This window comes from Anabrus simplex, chromosome 10, assembly GCF_040414725.1.
Source record: "Anabrus simplex isolate iqAnaSimp1 chromosome 10, ASM4041472v1, whole genome shotgun sequence".
Taxonomy (NCBI): domain Eukaryota; kingdom Metazoa; phylum Arthropoda; class Insecta; order Orthoptera; family Tettigoniidae; genus Anabrus; species Anabrus simplex.
In genome coordinates this window covers 77,191,961-77,211,307 of record NC_090274.1, presented here as the reverse complement: position 1 = coordinate 77,211,307, position 19,347 = coordinate 77,191,961, and the positions used below count along the sequence as shown (strand labels likewise).

At 38.1% G+C, this 19,347-nt stretch overlaps 1 long non-coding RNA gene across 1 annotated transcript in view; it reads right to left on the bottom strand.

Annotated features, from left to right (window-relative positions):
- The window catches only part of LOC137502391 (uncharacterized), an 87,798-nt gene extending 69,148 nt beyond the window's left edge, over positions 1-18,650 (bottom strand). Inside the window, exons 1-2 of the long non-coding RNA XR_011018762.1 lie at positions 18,549-18,650; positions 13,509-13,627 (exon numbers count right to left, since the gene is read on the bottom strand). This is a non-coding gene — a long non-coding RNA (uncharacterized lncRNA). The remainder of the gene's footprint in view (positions 1-13,508; positions 13,628-18,548) is intronic.
- Between the last annotated feature and the right edge of the window lie 697 nt (positions 18,651-19,347).

Genomic DNA, 19,347 nt, shown 5'->3' with positions numbered 1-19,347 from the left:
AGCTGATGCAAGAAAAATTAGATTAGGAAATGAACTCCTAATGGTATCAGATGAATATTGTTACTGGGGTAGTAAATAAACTAACTACAGCAGATATAATGAGGACATCAAATGCAGACTGCAGGCTAGCACAAGCAAGGAAGGCCTTTCTTCAGAAAACAAATCTGCACCTTTCAAACAGTGATAAACGGATTACTTAGATTTTTGAACACATTCCTCTGGAGCATTGTGCTGTAGGGAAGAAAAACATGGAAAAACCCAGGAAAAAAGAAAAGGGCAGAAGCTCATAAAATACAGTGTTAAAGATGAATGCTGAAGGTGAGTTGTGTGGATCGAATCACGAATGAAGAGATACAGAATTAAAATGGTGAGAGATCAATTTGGATAAATTTGACAAGAATAAATAGAATTAGAGGACATATCTTAAGACACCCAGGACTTGTTCAGTTTGTTTTTGAGGGAAGTGTAGTCAGTAAGAACAGCAGGGTTGACCAAGATATGAATATGACAAGCAGATCAGAGCAGATGAAGGATGTAGTAGTTATCTACAGATGAAAAGGATACTACATGATAGGGGCACATGGACGGCTGCATCAAACCAGTCTTTGGACTGCTGAATGTCAAACAAGAACAAGTGAGAAATTGCGTCCTGGTTAACAGACTGCAATTCGTTTCCAAGAGGACATGCTGAGAACCCGGTTATATTCATTAATCAGGATGAACAAGCCAGTCCAGTGCACATATAAAATAGACTGTATTTAAGTCAAACATGGCCATACTGTATTACACCTTTCTCCATATCACCAAGAATTGAATCCCATTAAACGGATATGGGCAAGTGTCAAGAATGGAATTTATGAACAAAATGTGATGTTCAGAATGTAAGCATTACTATAATATATGGTGAACAAATTGCTTCTATTACAAATGAGGACTGGAATTAAAATTTGTGTGAACGTAAATAAATTTTAAGATCAGTAATTTCATGTGAACGTTTTTGGACCATGGTAAATATAAACAAGGGACGTGAAACGGACAGAAATACTGAAGGTGATGGAAGCAATATTGAAACCACAAGAGAAAGAGGTAATTAAACCACAAACACTGCCAGGTGAAGTGAAGTAGGCATGGATAGAGAATACGATGAAACAGGGGCATTTTCTACGGGATTTACTGTAGTATGCCTAGATATAGTGACAGTTAATTATCTATAGTCTTCTATCAAGTGATTAACATACTGAGTTATGTGTAATGTGCAGTTACAAATGTAATTATTGGAAGGATCTGTTAAGGCTTCTTAACAGGAATAGTATCATTTACAATGAGATTGTATGTTTCAGGAGGCATGCATTGTACAATATCCTCACTTATACTCTCCTATGTATGCTCAAACCTAGTCCTTGTCAACTTCCACTATAGCGCACTTCCTGTCCTACACTTAAATGAGTGTTCTCCACAATTTGCGAAAACTGTGACTTTGTCCTCAACACAACAAAAGCAATGTAAAAAAAGAATCCTACACCATCAGAAATCTTTCTGATGTACAACATACAGGCAGACAGGGTAAAAATATTTTATATCTAGGGAGTAATATAGGACCATTGTGCTGAAATCAAATGCTGGACATAGAAACCAGAGTCCATCTTCATTAGCATGTGGCAACACCTATCCTGATAGGATCTCAGAATGAAGCTCAAAAAGAGAATAACAAAGTGCTGCGTCCTCTCCACCCTAGTAAATACTGTATAGCCCTATATATTTTATTACCCACCGCAATGAGAATCCAAACTTTCAAGATGTGGGTATATAATGGCAAGTTGTGCAATTCCTGTGGGTTATTTTCTTGTCGCATCAATGGAGATAGGTCTTATGCCGACAAAAGGATAGGAAAGGGCCAGGAGTAGAAAGGAAGCAGCCGTGGCCTTAATTAAGGTACAGCCCCAGCATATTAATATGAAAATGGGAAACCATAAAAACCATCTTCAGGGCTGCCGACAGTGGGGAACCACAAACAACAAGCTGTCGACCTCAGCTTATCAAGACAATTTAACACAGGAGGCTGAAACATACGTATCACATTATGAGGACTCCTAAAAAGGACAGTCTGTTACAAGTAGGGAATTCGATCCCGGCTCTTATTTCTAATCCCGGGATTTCGGGATTACACTTGGTCAGTCCCGGGATCCCGGGATTATCCCGGGATTGAAAGTTACAAATAAAAAACAAGATATTCTCACAGAAATCAGCTGTTTAAACAGAAAATCAAAATTTAGACATAATAAACATATTTTACGGTATACACCTAGCTAATCTATTCACTCTAACTAATCAGACTTACAGTCAGACTAACCAGATTTAAAATCACTCAGTCTCTGTTAAAATTATTCTTTTCCAAGAATCAGTGAGATCTCTTGAAACTTACATAAAGTTAAAAAACTTTTATGTAACAAACTATGCAAATAAACTTCGGAAATTAACAACAATCTCTCTGAACATAGACTAAATAGACGACTTTCATAAAACAACATAATAAGTAGGTAGAAAGTTTCTTTGCAAAAAGTATTTAAAAATAACATTAACCAGTCATATTTCTCGTAAATATAAAGAAAACTAATTTAATAGCAACATTCTAGTTTGAATTGCGAAAATATAATCAAAGAAATAACAACGCGTCCAGTGTCTCATCACCAAACCTGCTTGTCAATTTGTAGCACATATATGCAGCTGCTGAGAAAGCGCGTTCAGGTTCGATGGAAGTTGGAGGAATCGTTAGTAAATACTTTATAAGCCTGCTCTAGGTTGTAGCTCCGAGTAGAATTTGAAGACTCGCATAGGTTCATTTCTTTCTTAACAATTCTTGAAAATTCATTTTCATTGAATGCTTCAGGAGACATAATTTTCATGCTGTTTTCTATTTCCAGCTGAAGTTTTTCTTTGAGCGTCAAATCACTTTTTTCTGTATTTGCAGGCTCGACTTGCATATTTTGTTCTTCCACTTCGTCCTTTTTTTACCATTTAATCTCTCAATTAAAGGAACAATGTGTTTTTATCAGGACTTTCCTCAGACTTGAAGATGTACGCTTTATTTCATCATCGAACGCCAACGCCACATTGTCAATATGAGGATTTTGTAGGTAGCATAATACGCCACTCAACTCATTTCTTCGGCGATTTTTCATGCGCTTTTGTAAATGTATCTTGGATTTAGAAGCCAACTCGGAGCTACTGTCATTTAACTGCTTAAAAAGAAACTTTAGGGCAGCACCAGTTGTGCATAAATACGCATCAGTGCGACAGAGTGCTTCTACAGTTAATGTGACTGGAGCCAAGATTTTAATGATTTCATCGATGAGCTCGAAATCGGACTCTTCCAACTGCACTGGATTATTCTGAGCTATAAGCGCCCTTTTGACACTATATTTCATGAAGGCACTCACTCTTCTCACTCACACGGGAGAGGTAATGTACCAATGCAAGCAATTGTGGTCATACTTTCACGCACATAGGAGATAAACTCGTGCGCCAAACGAGAACAGGCATATACACACCGAAAAGACGCATAAATAACGCACTGAGAGTTTCGCTTCACGCAGTATATTTTGCAAATTTTAAAAAATGATGTCAATCCCGAAAATCCCGGGATCCCGAAAACGTAATCCTGAAATCTACGGGATTGACAAGCGATCGGGAATCCTCTAGTTACAAGTAATATTTTGAGGAAGAAATTTAGGCAAAAGAGGACTTAGAAGAAGACGGTCATCTCAGATCAATGCGTTGGAGCTCTATGGCACATGACAAAAGGAAGATAGCCATGATCGTAGCCTAAATCTGGTTATTTTTAAATCACCAAACCTATGACCAAAACTACACCTATTGTCCCATCCCTAAGAAATTAAAGGAACAATTTGTACAAGCTACCAGAAAAAAACCCGGCTGAAATCATAGCAAAGTAAACAAGAAGCAGGAGGAAAGTCTTCCATCAGCAAGAAATCACTGAAGGTCTTCACAAGAAACATAATAATTCAGGTCCCACTGCTCTGGGTAGGTATTTCCAAGAGGTGATCCAAGACCTTGTCAGACTTCAGGCAAACCCAACCATGCATCGATATCCCCAGTATCCCTATTGTTACCAGTACCTCACAAAATTTTTACACCAAGACATCTTCAAAATCTTTGTCACAGGGCAACATCTATTGATGGCAGTCCAGGTTTTACAGAGGAGAGTTTTTAAAAGAAAGGAAAAGTTAGGGCTATTTCAAAACCAATCCTCGGAACTTAGATGTTTAATGAAACGGCTGTTAAGAAGAACTTGGTGCGGGACAATAAGAAGTTTTATGTCTATGTTGACTTATGTCAGGGATATCTGGGCACTGGTGAGTATGAAGTGGCCAAGGAAGTATTAGACTATGGTGGCAACACTGAATAGGAGCTCAAAAATAAGGGGAGGGCTCATTCAAAAAATTATATAGTTAGCAGCTGCGATGGGATTGCGACTGATAACCTTAGGAATGAAGTTCGTTGGACTGAACTCCCAGTGTTCATTTCCACATCCAGCAGAGTTTGAGCAAAAGGCATTAACTTTCCTTGATGCTACTCACAATATAAAACTTGCTATGGAGTCCCTAGCAGGTTCTCTTAGATGGTAGTGCTCCAGACCAAGGAAATATTACTGAGGTGAAATACCTGGAAGAACTTGGTACTATTACAGTAAGTGAAAGGCCTGCACACTGATTACAGATTAAGGAGAAAGAATTTAGAGTAGGTGAGACAGAAGATAAACATTTCCTTACGTGCATAAAACTTCAATAATTCTGTGGCTAATACTCTTAAATTTTGCAGTAATCTGAGTCTTGAAGTATTTACAGAATGTGAAAGTACCATTCAGTTTGCAATGTTCCTCAACCTTGCATTTGATTTAATAAATTCATGCCATTTTATGTGTAAGCAAACTAAGGCTGTAAACAGATATTCCAACAAGGCCAAAATCTGTACTGAAATTGAAAAATGCAAAAGTTATCCTAATAACATTATGTTAACTAATGGTTCGTCCCTCTGTAACCCTAACAAAATAACTGCAATGAATGGTATCATTTCTGATTTGTTACATGTGCAAGGTCTTGCAGAAACATATGTCTGAGAGAGGAATCTGTACTAAGACACCTCCTCACATGGAGTTTAAGGCAGGATAACCTGGAATTCATCCTCCCATGTGTGAGGAACAGAGATGGATATTTTGTTAGTTTTTAATTTTTCCCTTTTTTATTGTTAGATGTTTTTTGTCATTGTTCTTCCATTTATTTTTTTATGTTTGCCTTGTGATACTCTATTGTAAATATGTTCTTTATTGCGGAACTCTGTAATTCGGCTTCTCGCTGTTTTGGTTTTCCCAAATAAATAAATTTAAGAAAATAAATAAATAAATTCTGGTCAACTCAAAGCTGCATACAGGAAGTGTCTCAATGGCCAGACTGTTCGGCTCCATGGCTAAATGGTTAGCATGCTGGCCTTTGGTCACGGGTGTCCTGGGTTTGATTCCCGGCAGAGTCGGAAATTTTAACCTTAATTGGCTAATTTCACTGACATTGGGGCTGGGTGTATGTGTCGCCCTCATCACCATTTCATCCTCATCAAGACACGCAGGTCGCCTACGGGGGTCAAATCAAAAGATTTACATCTGGTGAGCCAAACTTGTCCTCGGACACACCAACACGAAAAGCCACATGCTATTTCATTTTTTTACCGGTCAGATTGACCTATCTTGTAATTCTAATATGTGTTTTTGAAATGTACTGTTTAGTTGTACCCTGGTCTTGTACAGACAATTCAACAAGAAATTGATTTTTACAGACTTGATAAAGATTAAGTCACCAATTATGTAGTCCTTTCTTTATATAGTGGATATGTTGATTATATTGCAAGCAGTGTGTAAAATATTAATAGATAAGAATTTCATAGTGTTCTTTATTGAGATGAGTTCACTATTAAGTTTAATTTTTACATTCATACTTAATTATAATTGGTACCCGTTTCCACCATTATTCTTGGTCATCATCAGCCGATCATAAATAAGTATAAAAGACAATGCACAGGTAAATAAAATGTGAAGTTTAAATAATTCTTTCAGTTTCTGTTTGTGAAGCACTGAAACACTTTAGGGAGCACTATGCATTGAAATTTCAGCCGATCACTAAAAAGTATAAAAGACAATGCACAGGTAAACCACATGTGAAGTTTAAAAAATTCAGTCAGATGCAGTCTAAGAAGCAATATAATTCTTTAGTGACAATGTGTGTTGGAAATTCAATGTTATGAAGAATTCTAGGAATAAATATGTATTTTTAGTTGTAGTTGGTGATGCCCTATATAATTCTAGGGATCAGCACTGTGTGTTGATAGTTCCAAAATCATGAAGAAGTCATAGATCAAATACGTAAATGTAGTAAGGAGCAAATTCCTGAAGAGCAGCCAGACAGATGTGCTTCATGAACTACACCTAAAAATACATATTTGATCCTAGACTTCTTTATACCATTGAATTTCCAACACACAGTGAGCCCTAAAGTGCTATGGTACTTCTTAGACAGCATCTGATGGAATTTTCTAAAATTCACATTTTGTATACATGTGCATTGCCTTTTATACTTATTTGTGATTGGCTGATGATGACGAAGAATAATAATCAACACCGGTACCAATTATAATTAAGTAGAAATGTAAAAATTACATTTCTCATTTCAATAGTATTGAAAGGGTGAACAATCATATATCCTCTTTTAACGTAATAGTGTGTAAAATATACCACTACATCAATTAAATATGTGCAGTATTTGCATCTTTTGCAGTGTTACTTATCAGCTTCATATCCATTATGGCACTACTGAATTATACACCTACAAGACTTTATTAGATCCTCTTAATCAACACAAACTTCTGGGTAACTTCACTGATAACTTCAAGCCATGCTGCCAATGGGCAAAGACACGGACTGCACTAATGCAATTTTTATCTTGTATTTTATATGAGGATCCAATAGAGTCCTATAAAGGTATAATTCTTTTGTAGTGCACAAGCACTGACACATGTGGATTGGTGCAGTGTAACGAGTCTACAAGAAACACATCCTCTTCTTTTCATCATGGTTGAGATGCACAGTATGGAAGATATGACACATTTATTGTTCTTTGCCTCAGTGTGTAGACATTCATGTTTTTCTATAGGTGTCAGTTCAAAAAATCTGCAACAGGCCTCTATTATTATTATTATTATTATTATTATTATTATTTTCAATATTCTGAATGGCTAAATTAAGATGAGAAGGACCATTCCTTGAAAATTTTGTTTCATTCTTATTCTAATAGCAAGACTCTTCCTTAATAGGTTTGACTGATCAAAAATCACCATCAATGACGTGAACTAAAAGTGAACCAACACTTGTATCAGGTTGCATTTTCGTATATCATGTAATAAGGCAATATACTTGTGATCGTGTGTAAGAATGCATTCAGTTTTTTGTACTTATTTTGTCTTACCTAGTGACATCAATTTAGTCTTAGAAAGGCTGATTTTCATACCATACTCATTGTACATATTTTCAAGTTCCAAGACAGCAGACTGCAGGCTTCAGGCAAAATCTGCCATTAAGATAAAGTTGTCAGCATATGCCAGATTGCTTACTAAATTTTCACCCTACTGAATCCCTTCCTGCCATTTTATACCTTTTAGCAGAAGATTTACGTAAACTAAGAAGATATTCAAAAATTCTGGCGAATAGAGAAAATACAATCCTGACAGCCCCTTTATGGTCTGAAACCACACTGCTTTTTATTCTACTTCCTCTGAAACACTGATATCACCCTCCCTCCCAAGATGACAGTGAACACCTTGGCTGGTATACTGATTATTAAGATTAAGATACCTTGATAACAGTTACAATCCTTCCTCTTTGCCTGCTTATAGGTAGGTGCAATTACAGCTTCCATCCAATCTGAAGGTACCTTAATAACACTCCATGATAATCTTATTTCATTAAGCCATTTCAACCCTTCCTTCCCACTATACTTCATCATTTCAGGTCTAATTGCATTTATTCCTGCTGCTTTGTGACAATGGAGTATATCTACCATTCTTTCCTATTCCTTAAGAGTAATTTCACCAACATCATTGCCCTCTTGACACAAGAGTTGAGAAACAATAGTGATTGCAAGAAATATATAAAACAGCGATGTTGCAGAAGAAAAACGGTATTCTATGCCTGAGAAAATTATTCGTGAGAATTAATTTGATGAGTATGATTCTGTACTGCAAGACTGGGCTAAAGGTGGAATTGTTGAAGAGAGACATTTTGAAGGGGCTAGAGTACAGGCTATATTCTACTTCCTCGGGGTGTATTTAAGGACAGTGCAACAATGCAAATTAGGCCCATATTCGAGGCATCCAGCAAAAGCAAGAGGGACTTGTCACTGAATGATTGTATGACAAAGGTCCAAACTTAACTGAATTTATTCCCTCTGTTGTGGGTGTTGGAATATTACTTGTTGGCACTCGCATGTTACTGTTGCACTTGCGTGAAAAATTTTCAGTGATACAATGTCGAAGGAGAAGCCAGACCATGCTATCAAGATGTGTGAAATGAAAAATGGCACAAAGCTAAGAAGGTGGATCCTGATTCTGGAACTCTATTGGAAAACAGAATAATAGAGGCTGTGATATTTGAGGTGACAGATGTAGACTTTGCCGGACTCCTGGTACTGAAAGTAAAAAGGAAGGGGTGGGTTATATTCTTTACATTTGTTGTGTATATGGCAGTGCACTTGGAACTACTCAGCAATTTCATTACGAATGTATTTTCACTGAGTTTTCATCGGTTCATCACTCGATGAGAAAGACCAAAAGTGTCTACTATAAAATTGGAACAAATTTCACTGGTACAGATAATTTGTTTTGAACTGTCGACTAAAACCACACAGAAAGAGAGTCCACAATGCAGTGAATACAGTAGGGGATTAACCGTCCCACAGCAGGCTGGTGGGGTGGTTGGTGGCAAAGTCAGATTCGGATAGTAAAAAGAAATTTGGGATGTGTCCTCGGGACAGCTTCACTGTGTTGCAAAAGGAATATGACAATACTGCACGAGTGTGAAGCCATTGTTAACTCCCGTACTCTTACCTACTTGCCTGAAATTCTCAACCAACTTTCACCTTCAAGTATTTTGCAAGAGAATATCTGCATGGGAATATTAGATATAGATCAACTGGATTCTGTGAACTTATCAAGGAGATTTTCATTTCTACTACAGATGCAACTAGATTTGAGAAGAGTACCTAAGTCAGTTTATTCAGAAGCAGAATAAGATGTCTATAAACAATGGAGAAGAGGATGTGGTGCTGGTTGCAGCTGATGGGAAGAACTGGATCGATGGGCCGTTAACTAGGGTGCTGGAAGTGTATCGTGGGAAAGAGTTGGAAGCATTGTGAGGTTGAAAACATTGTCAGGTGAGGTGATTAGTCTAGATCAGGGACTTCTGAAACTGCGAAGAAGGATGCTGACGACTGTCCCAGTAGCTTTCACTCTCATGAACAGTCTGACTCATCACTCCTCAAAGTGGTATTGTGACAGCTCGTCTACTGTTTCATGTGAATATAAAAGATGACTAAATCTAAGTGACTTACAATAAATATGAAATTCCTCTCAGGTAGAAAGAAAATTTCTCACAGGCTATGTGCTTTAGGAATTAAGAATGTAAGGCATTCTGAAAAGATATCTGCCTCATGAATCCTCCTAACAAAATCGTGTACATGAGCAGAATGATTTCCAATAAGGTTGGAAGATTTCAAATTAGGTTGGACATGTACATTTTTTGGCAGTGAAAAATCACTGCTTCAGTCTTCACATAAAACTCAAGTCAATTCATGGATGCTGAAATGATATTAAACCTAAAAAATATCCATGGATAAGAGAATTTCAAACGTGGGTTCAAATACATCCAATATACAAACAACAACAAAAGAAATGCAAGACCCCTAAGCTAAAAATATTTAGGTATCATTATTATACCTGAAATGGTTAATTAAAAGAAAATGCTGCCAAAATAATCAATATATAGATACACATTTGTTACAATTTATAAATACAGATTACAGTCATTACTAATACGCATGGCTTATCAGTCCAGGGACTAGAATGATGCAGCTTTCCATGTCAATTTATCCAGTCCTACCAGCCTCTTCTCTAACTCGTGCAGTGTTCTCCTTAGAAAATGTGTTAGCTGTGTATCAGGAATGAGTGGCTAGGTGGGGAATACTACGCATTAAAACGGATTTGAGAAAATTTCAATTTATATCCCTCATGACATTTGTATTAACAGATGGGTAGCAGTAACTGCAAAATTGAATTATTTTAGTACTTTTACCCTGAACAAGAAAACAGAGGATTTTGAACTTCTAGTGTTCTACTGCTCATTCATAATCATTCAATACTGGGAATTACTATTCCATTGCTCTGGAGTCGCATATGGGTTTGTGACATCATTTAAAACTGCTAAACATTTAAACTCCAATGTAATTATGCTGAAAATAATGATTGATCATTTAACTAAACAGTTTCACAGTATGTAATTAGTACATATCTATGTTATATTAGGTTGGCGTTCTGTAAACATGGCAGGGCACTTCACCCATTAAGGGGTCTTACGGAGAGCAATGTAGTTGAACTAATGTTTACTACAATTCCTTTATCACATTAACATCATGGCCTGCCCTATCTCTCTAAATCTCTAGACTTGCTCTAATCTAAATTAATGAAATCCTGCAGGTAATTGTTTCTAAAAAGGTAACAATAATAACGTTGTTATCACATTCCTTCAGTTGTGCAAAATTTCATAGAACATTAATAAAGCTGGCCCTGTGGTTTAGGGGTTAACGTGCCTGCCTGTCACACGGAAGCCCCGGGTTCATATCCTGGCTGAATCAGGGGCTTTCAATTGTAAATGTTTAATATCCCTGGCCTGGGGACTGGGTGTTTGGGTCATGCTTAACGTTCCTTTTCCTCACATTCAACACTCCACACTTCCTACATTTAAATTACATGCAGGTTCATATTACACGGTGCAAGTAGGGGCAAGAGATCTCTATAGGTCAACGCGCTGAACACACAGCATCAAAAAAATAATAAATAAAGCTGTTGCAGTACCTACAGACACACAATCAGGTCAGGTGATACCAGTATTGTAATATCATGGTGGAAAAAGAGGTGGTAACTATTTTGCCAATAACTGGTTTTTAAATGCAGTATAAGGTGAGTTTTCATTTCAATGGAGTAGTTAACCATCTCACTATCCACATGTGTCCTGTTAATTCGTCACCCTAAGAGCGAATAAGTATAGTACTCCCCTAGATTTATCCACCTGTGCAATCTCAAAAGCAACACTTCATGAAGCTTTAAGAGTATTGTGACAGTGGAAAATCCAATTATGAAAGTTGACCATCAATGTTATAAAACATTTTCAATCAGGAGAAAAGATGAGTAAAAATCAATAATGAGCAAGCACCCCATACAAGCCCAAATTTAAATCTGTTCATGCCAAAGAAGATAATACAGAATTATCAATAATGCATTAATGGACCCGATACCCTGATGATTTTAAGTGAAAAGGAAGCGACCAGTCGCAATCAAAATCAGTAATTTTATCATGAACAGTAACCTAAATATCACTGCAGTAGTTTTACCTACTGAAAAAAAGTCCATAGCATTGATAGGATCCAAAATCAGCCCTAGGTTTCAGGTACTTATATCTCAAATTCATTGCAAATCTTACTTGGGCCTTGTAGGTAAGACAAAGGTGCTCATTCTTTAAAGAATGGGGCCTGGTCAGTTAATTTACACTGAAAATAATTAGTGTTTTGTAACCAACCATGAAACTATCCATGAGGGAAAATAATGAATGCAAGGTTCCAATGTCAACAACTATCTATTATCTCCAATGAAAATGAAAGACATCCAGCACATAATATGCTATGGGTGATGGTGTGGTCTGCCCTGAAAATATATCATCAGTTTCAAATTTTGTACCATTATTTCACATGTACATGTTTTGGGAGCCCAAAATTACTTCATCAGTGATTTCTACATCATAAATCAATATTCCCCATATCTTAAGCTCTAACATTATTCATCTATGCATAAGACATCATCAATATATACCATCATTTTTAACACATACATAATTGCCATTTCTTGATAATGTTTGTTGTAATGGAACACTTTAAAACGTAATGGAACACTTTAAAACATTTATGAAAAGTTCAACTGGTTATTCTTATGTTATATAACATTTTAAAACATGTATTAAAACGTCAGATTGTTACCTTAGAAAAATCAATCAGTGATAAAATGTTTCTTCCTATTGTTTGTTCTGTTGTAGCCCACTTAAGTGTAAAAGCAAAGCAAAGTCATCTCCGAACAGGCCATGAAGGCCCTTGGAGGGGTGGAAGGTAAAGGCTTCCACTATCCGTAACTTTGGCACTTGATGGGGTAGAGTGGCTAGCTCTACGACCGGCCGCCTTTGCCTCCAGGAATTAATCTGATACTCATTTTTGGTGTAGGCTGAGTGAACCGCAGGGCCATATGCACCTCCGGAAGTGGAAGTCTCGTTTCTTAAATCTTACGACGTCCTGACGGGGATTCGAACCCACGTCCTTACGGGCGAACCGATCGCGCATTTACTGCCTTAGCCAGGCACCCCTCCCCTTTAGTGTAGGCCTATTAAAAAATTAACTATTATACTACCAAAGATAATATTTTTGCCTTGTTCCTAGAATACTATCTAGAATGAACTGGTCTATCATTGAATTATTCGACTCCTGAAGATCTAAACGTGTAATTCATTATATTATGACAGATGGAATCTTTCTATGTTGGTGTTGGGCTGGAATTTCAACAGAGCGGATCAAACGTCCCATAATGTCATTGAATTCATGGATATTATTTGCTCTTCTTCCTGTAAATTATTGAAGCGGAGGAAGACTACCCGCTCACCAGCCTAACACTTATTGTTTCTATGTCGTGCAAACTAGCTTTAAAGGTTTCGAAACACTAAGATGACGGAAATCATTCCCGCAATAGGCTAATGTATTTGAACACCTTTAATACCATCAGGGTGATAAATGATTTAATATGCCAACTTGAAACCTGAAGGCAAGCTACTGAGACTGCCACGAGAGCTACAAAGCAAAGAGAGAGGAAGAGAACTCCACTTCTTCTTCAGCTTTTAGACATGCTGTGCCTAATAAAAGGTGCATATTTGTAAATTCTGCATTTGTGTAATCATAAAAAGTACATTTAGTCAATTTGAGATTAGTATATAAATATATATGTGCCTTAAGAATAGACAGCACAAAACTCAGATATCTCCTGAACATCACATAAAAGTAGAGTTATTTAACCAGTCGAACTCAGATGACTGCTAAGGGCTTAATCGTAATCACTATAAAGTTACCTGGAATGATACTTACGCATGAAGTTTCCTCAAAGCAGATTGGTTCCTCTTTGACCTTTACTTCCAAATCCATTTTAAATAGTGTGCGAAGGTATAGACGGTTTTGGGATGTAGATTACTTGAACTGAACTTGCACTGAAACATGAGCAACAAACACTATTATTGCTATCTTAGAGGTGAAGTTTCCAGAATGTGGAGAATTATTTAGTTTATTTTCTGGGTTGAACCGTGTTGGTGTCAGTACATCACGCACAGTTTCCCGACGCTTCGAATACATTGCAGTACTCTTTGCCAAGGCGACTGAAATACCTCTACTTGATCCGAGGTAGTCAGTCTCCCAGGCAGCAGTCACAACTACAAGAGTGGCCCTGACCTTAGTCTTTCACATCCTAGCCTTTCTGGCTGACGTGAGCCCCTGGCTATCTCGTGAGAATTCTGGAAGGTATGTGCCACAGACAGATAATGGGGGCTTGCCCGCGCTGTTATGTATACACTCAGGCAGAAACCCCAATTACATAACAGTGCGGGCAAGCCCCCACTAACTGGCTGTGACACATAACTTCCAGAATTCTCACGGGGCAGCCAGAGGCTTACGTCAGCCAGAAAGGCTAGGATGTGAAAGTCCAAGGTCAGGGCCACTCTTGTAGTTGTGACTGCTACCTGGGAGACTGACTACCTCGGATCGAGTACGGGTACTTCAGTTGCCTTGACAAAGAATACTGCAATGTAGGCTACTTGAAACATCGGCAAACTGTACGTCATGTTCAGACAACAGCAACACGGTTCAACCCGGAAAATAAACTATAGTATTATTGCTGTTTTGTAGTCAAGACTGTAGTTTAAGGTGACTTGATATTGTGCTCAATGCCACAGGACCTTCAGTTTTACCTGGAATCTAAACCTCAGGGATGAACATTTTCAAGTAAAGAACAACCCACACCCAAAGAATTGGATTAATTTGCACACCCCTTGTGAAAAGCCTGTGACTATGCAACTTACATATCTCACACTACACTGGGAGTCTAATGACTGTACCTTTTTTTATGATTTGTTCACATCATACTGACACCGATAGGACTTATGGCATTAACGCTAGGAGGGCAAAGCAAGTGACTCTGGCCTTGAGTGAGGTAGAGTCCCAGCACTTCTTTGGTGTGAAAATGGGAAAACACAGAAAACAGTCTCTAGGGCAGCGATTTCCTTCACACTCCTAGCCCCTTCCTATCCCATCATTACCATGAGTAATATCTGTGTCAATGCAATGTAAAGCAAACTGCAACAAAAAAAAAAAAGAAATTCTACAAACTAACCTTCGAAACTAATCATTCCTTGCTCAACTTGCAGGGAAATCGATCCGCTTTTAGCCACTATGAAGACACAATCCCCGCCCCCTGTCCCTCCACCAGCTCTACTGGCCGCATAACTCTTGTATTGCTCAATATAAAACTCACTCTCTTTACGCTAGAGTCCAGTGGTGATTCAGATACAATATAAAATTTGAAAGTCACTATTAGGAACGTTCTGATATAGTACATTCAGTTTTGTTTTCAATCCACAAATCTTCCAGATAGTAAGTGGTGAGCCCAGTCTTATTAATAACACTTGCAAATTATCCTGGATGTTAATGACAATTGTGGGTAAGCCCTGTGCCTCATGTATTTTAAAAAGCCCGTTTCTTACACAGATATAGCCATAGTACTTCTCTCGACGCACATTACTCATGGGCTAGCATCCCCTTTAAGAGATATCATACAATATGTTGAATTCAGTAGCAGTTTAGCCAAATCCTTATTGATCAAACAAATTATTTGATGCAGGATAGCCAGGTACTCATTGGCAACTTTATCCAAAAAGTTGCAACCATTACTGATTATGCTACAATATATAATGTATGTGCATTACAACAAACAGTTCTGAAATCGTTTGTTACAACAAATAGTTCCGAACTGGCTATGAACTCCTTCAAAGTTATTTTAATGAGCATAAATGAATCAGAATGCTTCCGGAACTGATCGCTAATAATGGTTTGTTGGAATAAGTAACTGACATTTGTGAAATGTATCTACGCCATCTATGAATCATTACAAAATGTTAAGCGATGGATGATGGAAGGCGTCACTATTCCAATGAGAAGTACTGCATGTAGTCACACCATTTATGATCGAATCAAATGTGCATGTATAGAACATGCAATCCCCGGTATTAAATGCGCACTGCTGGCATTGGCTCTGAAATGGTTCTGAATGTAGTTAGAACAGCATGAATTCAGAACTCACACTTCAGAAGCAGTTCTGAATTTCTGTTGGAACGGCACGTATGCTGGCACCAAAAAAGTATTGGCATAGACACCATTTTGCATATAATGCAATTGTATAAATACTAGGAACATTATATATATATACCATTAACCTTTCCTCAATAAAGGAAATTATGCATATATTTTACTTTCTTCTAAACACAACATTAACACATGTAATCTATTAAATTAGGGTTTTCTCATGCTCCAAAAAGTGTTGGCACACTGTACGTCGTTTGTTATTGAGCCTTGCAGACGGCGCCGCATACCAGATATGTGCAATCGGAATTGACAAACAGTTCGGTCCGTTGCCTGACGCCAGAGTATGGGTCGTACACTTGTCAGGATGAATCTGAAGACGAAGGAGCATACCATGTTGTTCTGCACCAAGGTGGTTTACATGCATTTGCAGGGTAAAAGTTACCGCAAAATTGGTAAAGAACTTTCTGTTACTTATTCAACAGTGCGGACAATCATCAAGAAGATTCAAGAGACTGATACAACAGACAATAAATGCAGATCTGGACGTCCAAGAGTTCTTACATGTAGGGAGCGTCGAAGCATAGCGCGTCTTGCACTAAAAGAGTCCTTAACACATTAATGACGGGCTACGTTAATTAACGTAGTTTCGTACTGGTGCGCGGGCGACAGGCTACGTAAATTAACGTTTTCTCACATTGCTTCATTCTTGTGTGTTTTTATCCTCTCCGCCGTTTATTAATCGAAATATTTCGTGTTGTTTACTAACTAAAGTCTTTGTTGATCGGAATTTAGATAGATATATTCTTTCCTTGACAATGCTTTCGGCACAGGAAGCGTGGTTTCATAACCCTCAGTACCGCGTGACCGAGTGTATTGCCAGGTGTCAGCATGGCGCGCCGTAGCAAAGACAGCTTGATCGATGATGAAATATTCAGAGAATTGCATGCTGATAGTTCATTTGATGTCGCTAGTGATTGCGAAAGTGTAAGTATTAGTGATTGTGAAGATGTGTGTCCGCCAATATCAAAATATACGCGCGGAAGTGAAAGTGCGACATTTAGTTCAGACGTGTCTGTTGACGGCGGCAATAATACGAGTAAAGATGCCAGTGATTGCAGTGACATTGAGGTTGATGGTTGGAGAAATAAGGATGAAAACAGAGTCTTAGAACCATTTAGAGGTTTTACAGGTATTTATATTTCATCCTATTTCTCATCGCTAATGTGCTTCTGTTTCCGGTCCACACGAAAGAACGGAGTAGCGCGTGCCCGGACAACAATGTGTTAAAAATGCAGAGTCGATTGTATCAGACATCCAGTCAACGTCCAACAAACAGGTCAGTCCTCAAACTATCAAGAATGTTTTGAATGCAGCTGATATTCATGGGTGATCTACCAGAAACCATTTATTTTGGAAGATAACCGAAGAAAACACTTCCAGTTCGCCAAAGAATATATCAATAAATCGATTGAATTTTGGAATTCTGTTATATTTTCCGCCGAATCCAAGTTTAGCTTGTTTGGATCTGATGGAAATGTAAAAGTGTGGTGCAAACCAAATACAGAGCTCCAATCACAACATGGCCTACCTACAGTAAGACATGAGAGAGGAAGCATAGTGGTTTGGGGATGCATGGTAACTTCTAATGTTGGTGACTTGGAAATTATTGAAGGTGTCATGGATCATCGTAAATATGCCGATGAGTTGCGCGGCCACTTATGTAGCAGTGCACAGAAACTGGATCTTGATGGCGTCTTTTACTTTCAACAAGACAACGGCCCGAAACATACGGCTCTGCGAACGCCGGGGTGGTTACTATATAATGCACCAAGAAGAGTTTTCACTCCACACAAAGCACTGATCTTAACCCAATTGAGCATCTTGGAGACAAGAGTTTCAAAATGTCGTTCTACAGGGAAGTGTGAGTTCAGACGGTGTTGTTTAACTCGCAACATGGATCCCTCCAGGCCAAGACGTCTACAAACTCATCATTGCCAACGGTATGCACACAGGCTACTAGACTTGAGTTACGTGAGGTACAGAGACTTCAATTTCATTTGTGCATAGGTGTGCCAATACCTTTTTTGACGTGTAGAGCAACTGATTTTGTTTTGTAAACTACGGTATTATTTTTGTGTTGAGAAACCAATTATACTCGAAGAACCTTGTATTTACCACTGTACATTTCAATAAATATATATGTGTCTTGGCATTACCTTTATTTGTGTGGAATTTATATATAATGGTAGGTGTGCCAATACTTTTTGGTGCCAGTGTATACTACAGCGCATGAACAGGCTATTCTGAATCAATTCGGTACCATGTTGAAACAAATGTATATGTATTATCACTAAGAATGGTAGCTGAGATATATTTAATGTAGTCAGCTTACAGTCGGCTGAAAAACAGAATTATCCTCCGCTGATCTTTTATATTTAAATGCGAACTGACCAATAAAGCTTACGTTATTTCCTATCACGTAAAATACGGTATAACTTTCCTTATGGAGATGTACAAGACTGAGGCTCCTTTGGACACAGTGTTAAACGTAAGAAACTGCAATTACCTGATGTAGAACATCATAGAGAAACAGCACAATCCACAGAATAAACCTGCACAAGCAGCCGCGATATGTCCGAGAAGCACAGAATAAAACAAAATAATCCGAACATTAAGTAACAACAAGCCAACCACTTCGAAAGTAAACCTGAAATAGCGAATTTTGCTTCTCACAGATTTATAACCAGTGCGTCGTTCCTCGACCGTATAGATACACACCCGATATAATTCACTTATCTCCAGCTAACTACTGCACATGGACAGAAGTCTGAAGTCATCTGGGACAACCAAGACCACAAGACAGAAAATACACGGCGTGCGTACCTACAGAGAGACGGGAGACGAATGGGAATTTGAAGCGTATACCACCAATTACCACTATGCTCATAGGCCGTATAGCATACAAGTTGGCCGTTATGCTTCCTTATTGTTGTCAAACTTGTGTTTGCAGTTTCGATAAGTAGATTGTTTATCAATTAACCAATCAGTCACGACTGATCTGTAGTTAGGGCAGTCGTCCTGGTGGCAGATTCCCTATCTGTTGTTTTCCTAGCCTTTTCTGAAGTGATTGCAAAGAAAATGGAAATTTATTGAACATCTCCCTAGTAAGTTACGGTATTCCAATCCCTCACTCCGCTTGCTACAAACGAATATTTGTCCCAATTTGTCCTGAATTCCAACTTCACCTTTCCTACTTTTAAAGACACCACTCAGAGATATTCTTTTACTAATGTCATTCCACGCCATCTCTCCACTGACACCTCGGAACATACCACATAATCGAGAAGCTCGTCTCCTTTCTCCCAAGTCTTTCCAGTCCAAACTTTGCAACATTGTACATTATGATTGAAAATATGGTTTTGCCATTGTTGTATTCACGGCCCGTACTTAGAGACATGATACAGACTTTTCGGCTTATGCCTTATTTTCTTGCCACGGCATAACCCCAAAAGTCTATATCATGTCCATATTATAAGTGATGGTCTTAGAAAGAATTATTTCTTTGAAGAAACTTATC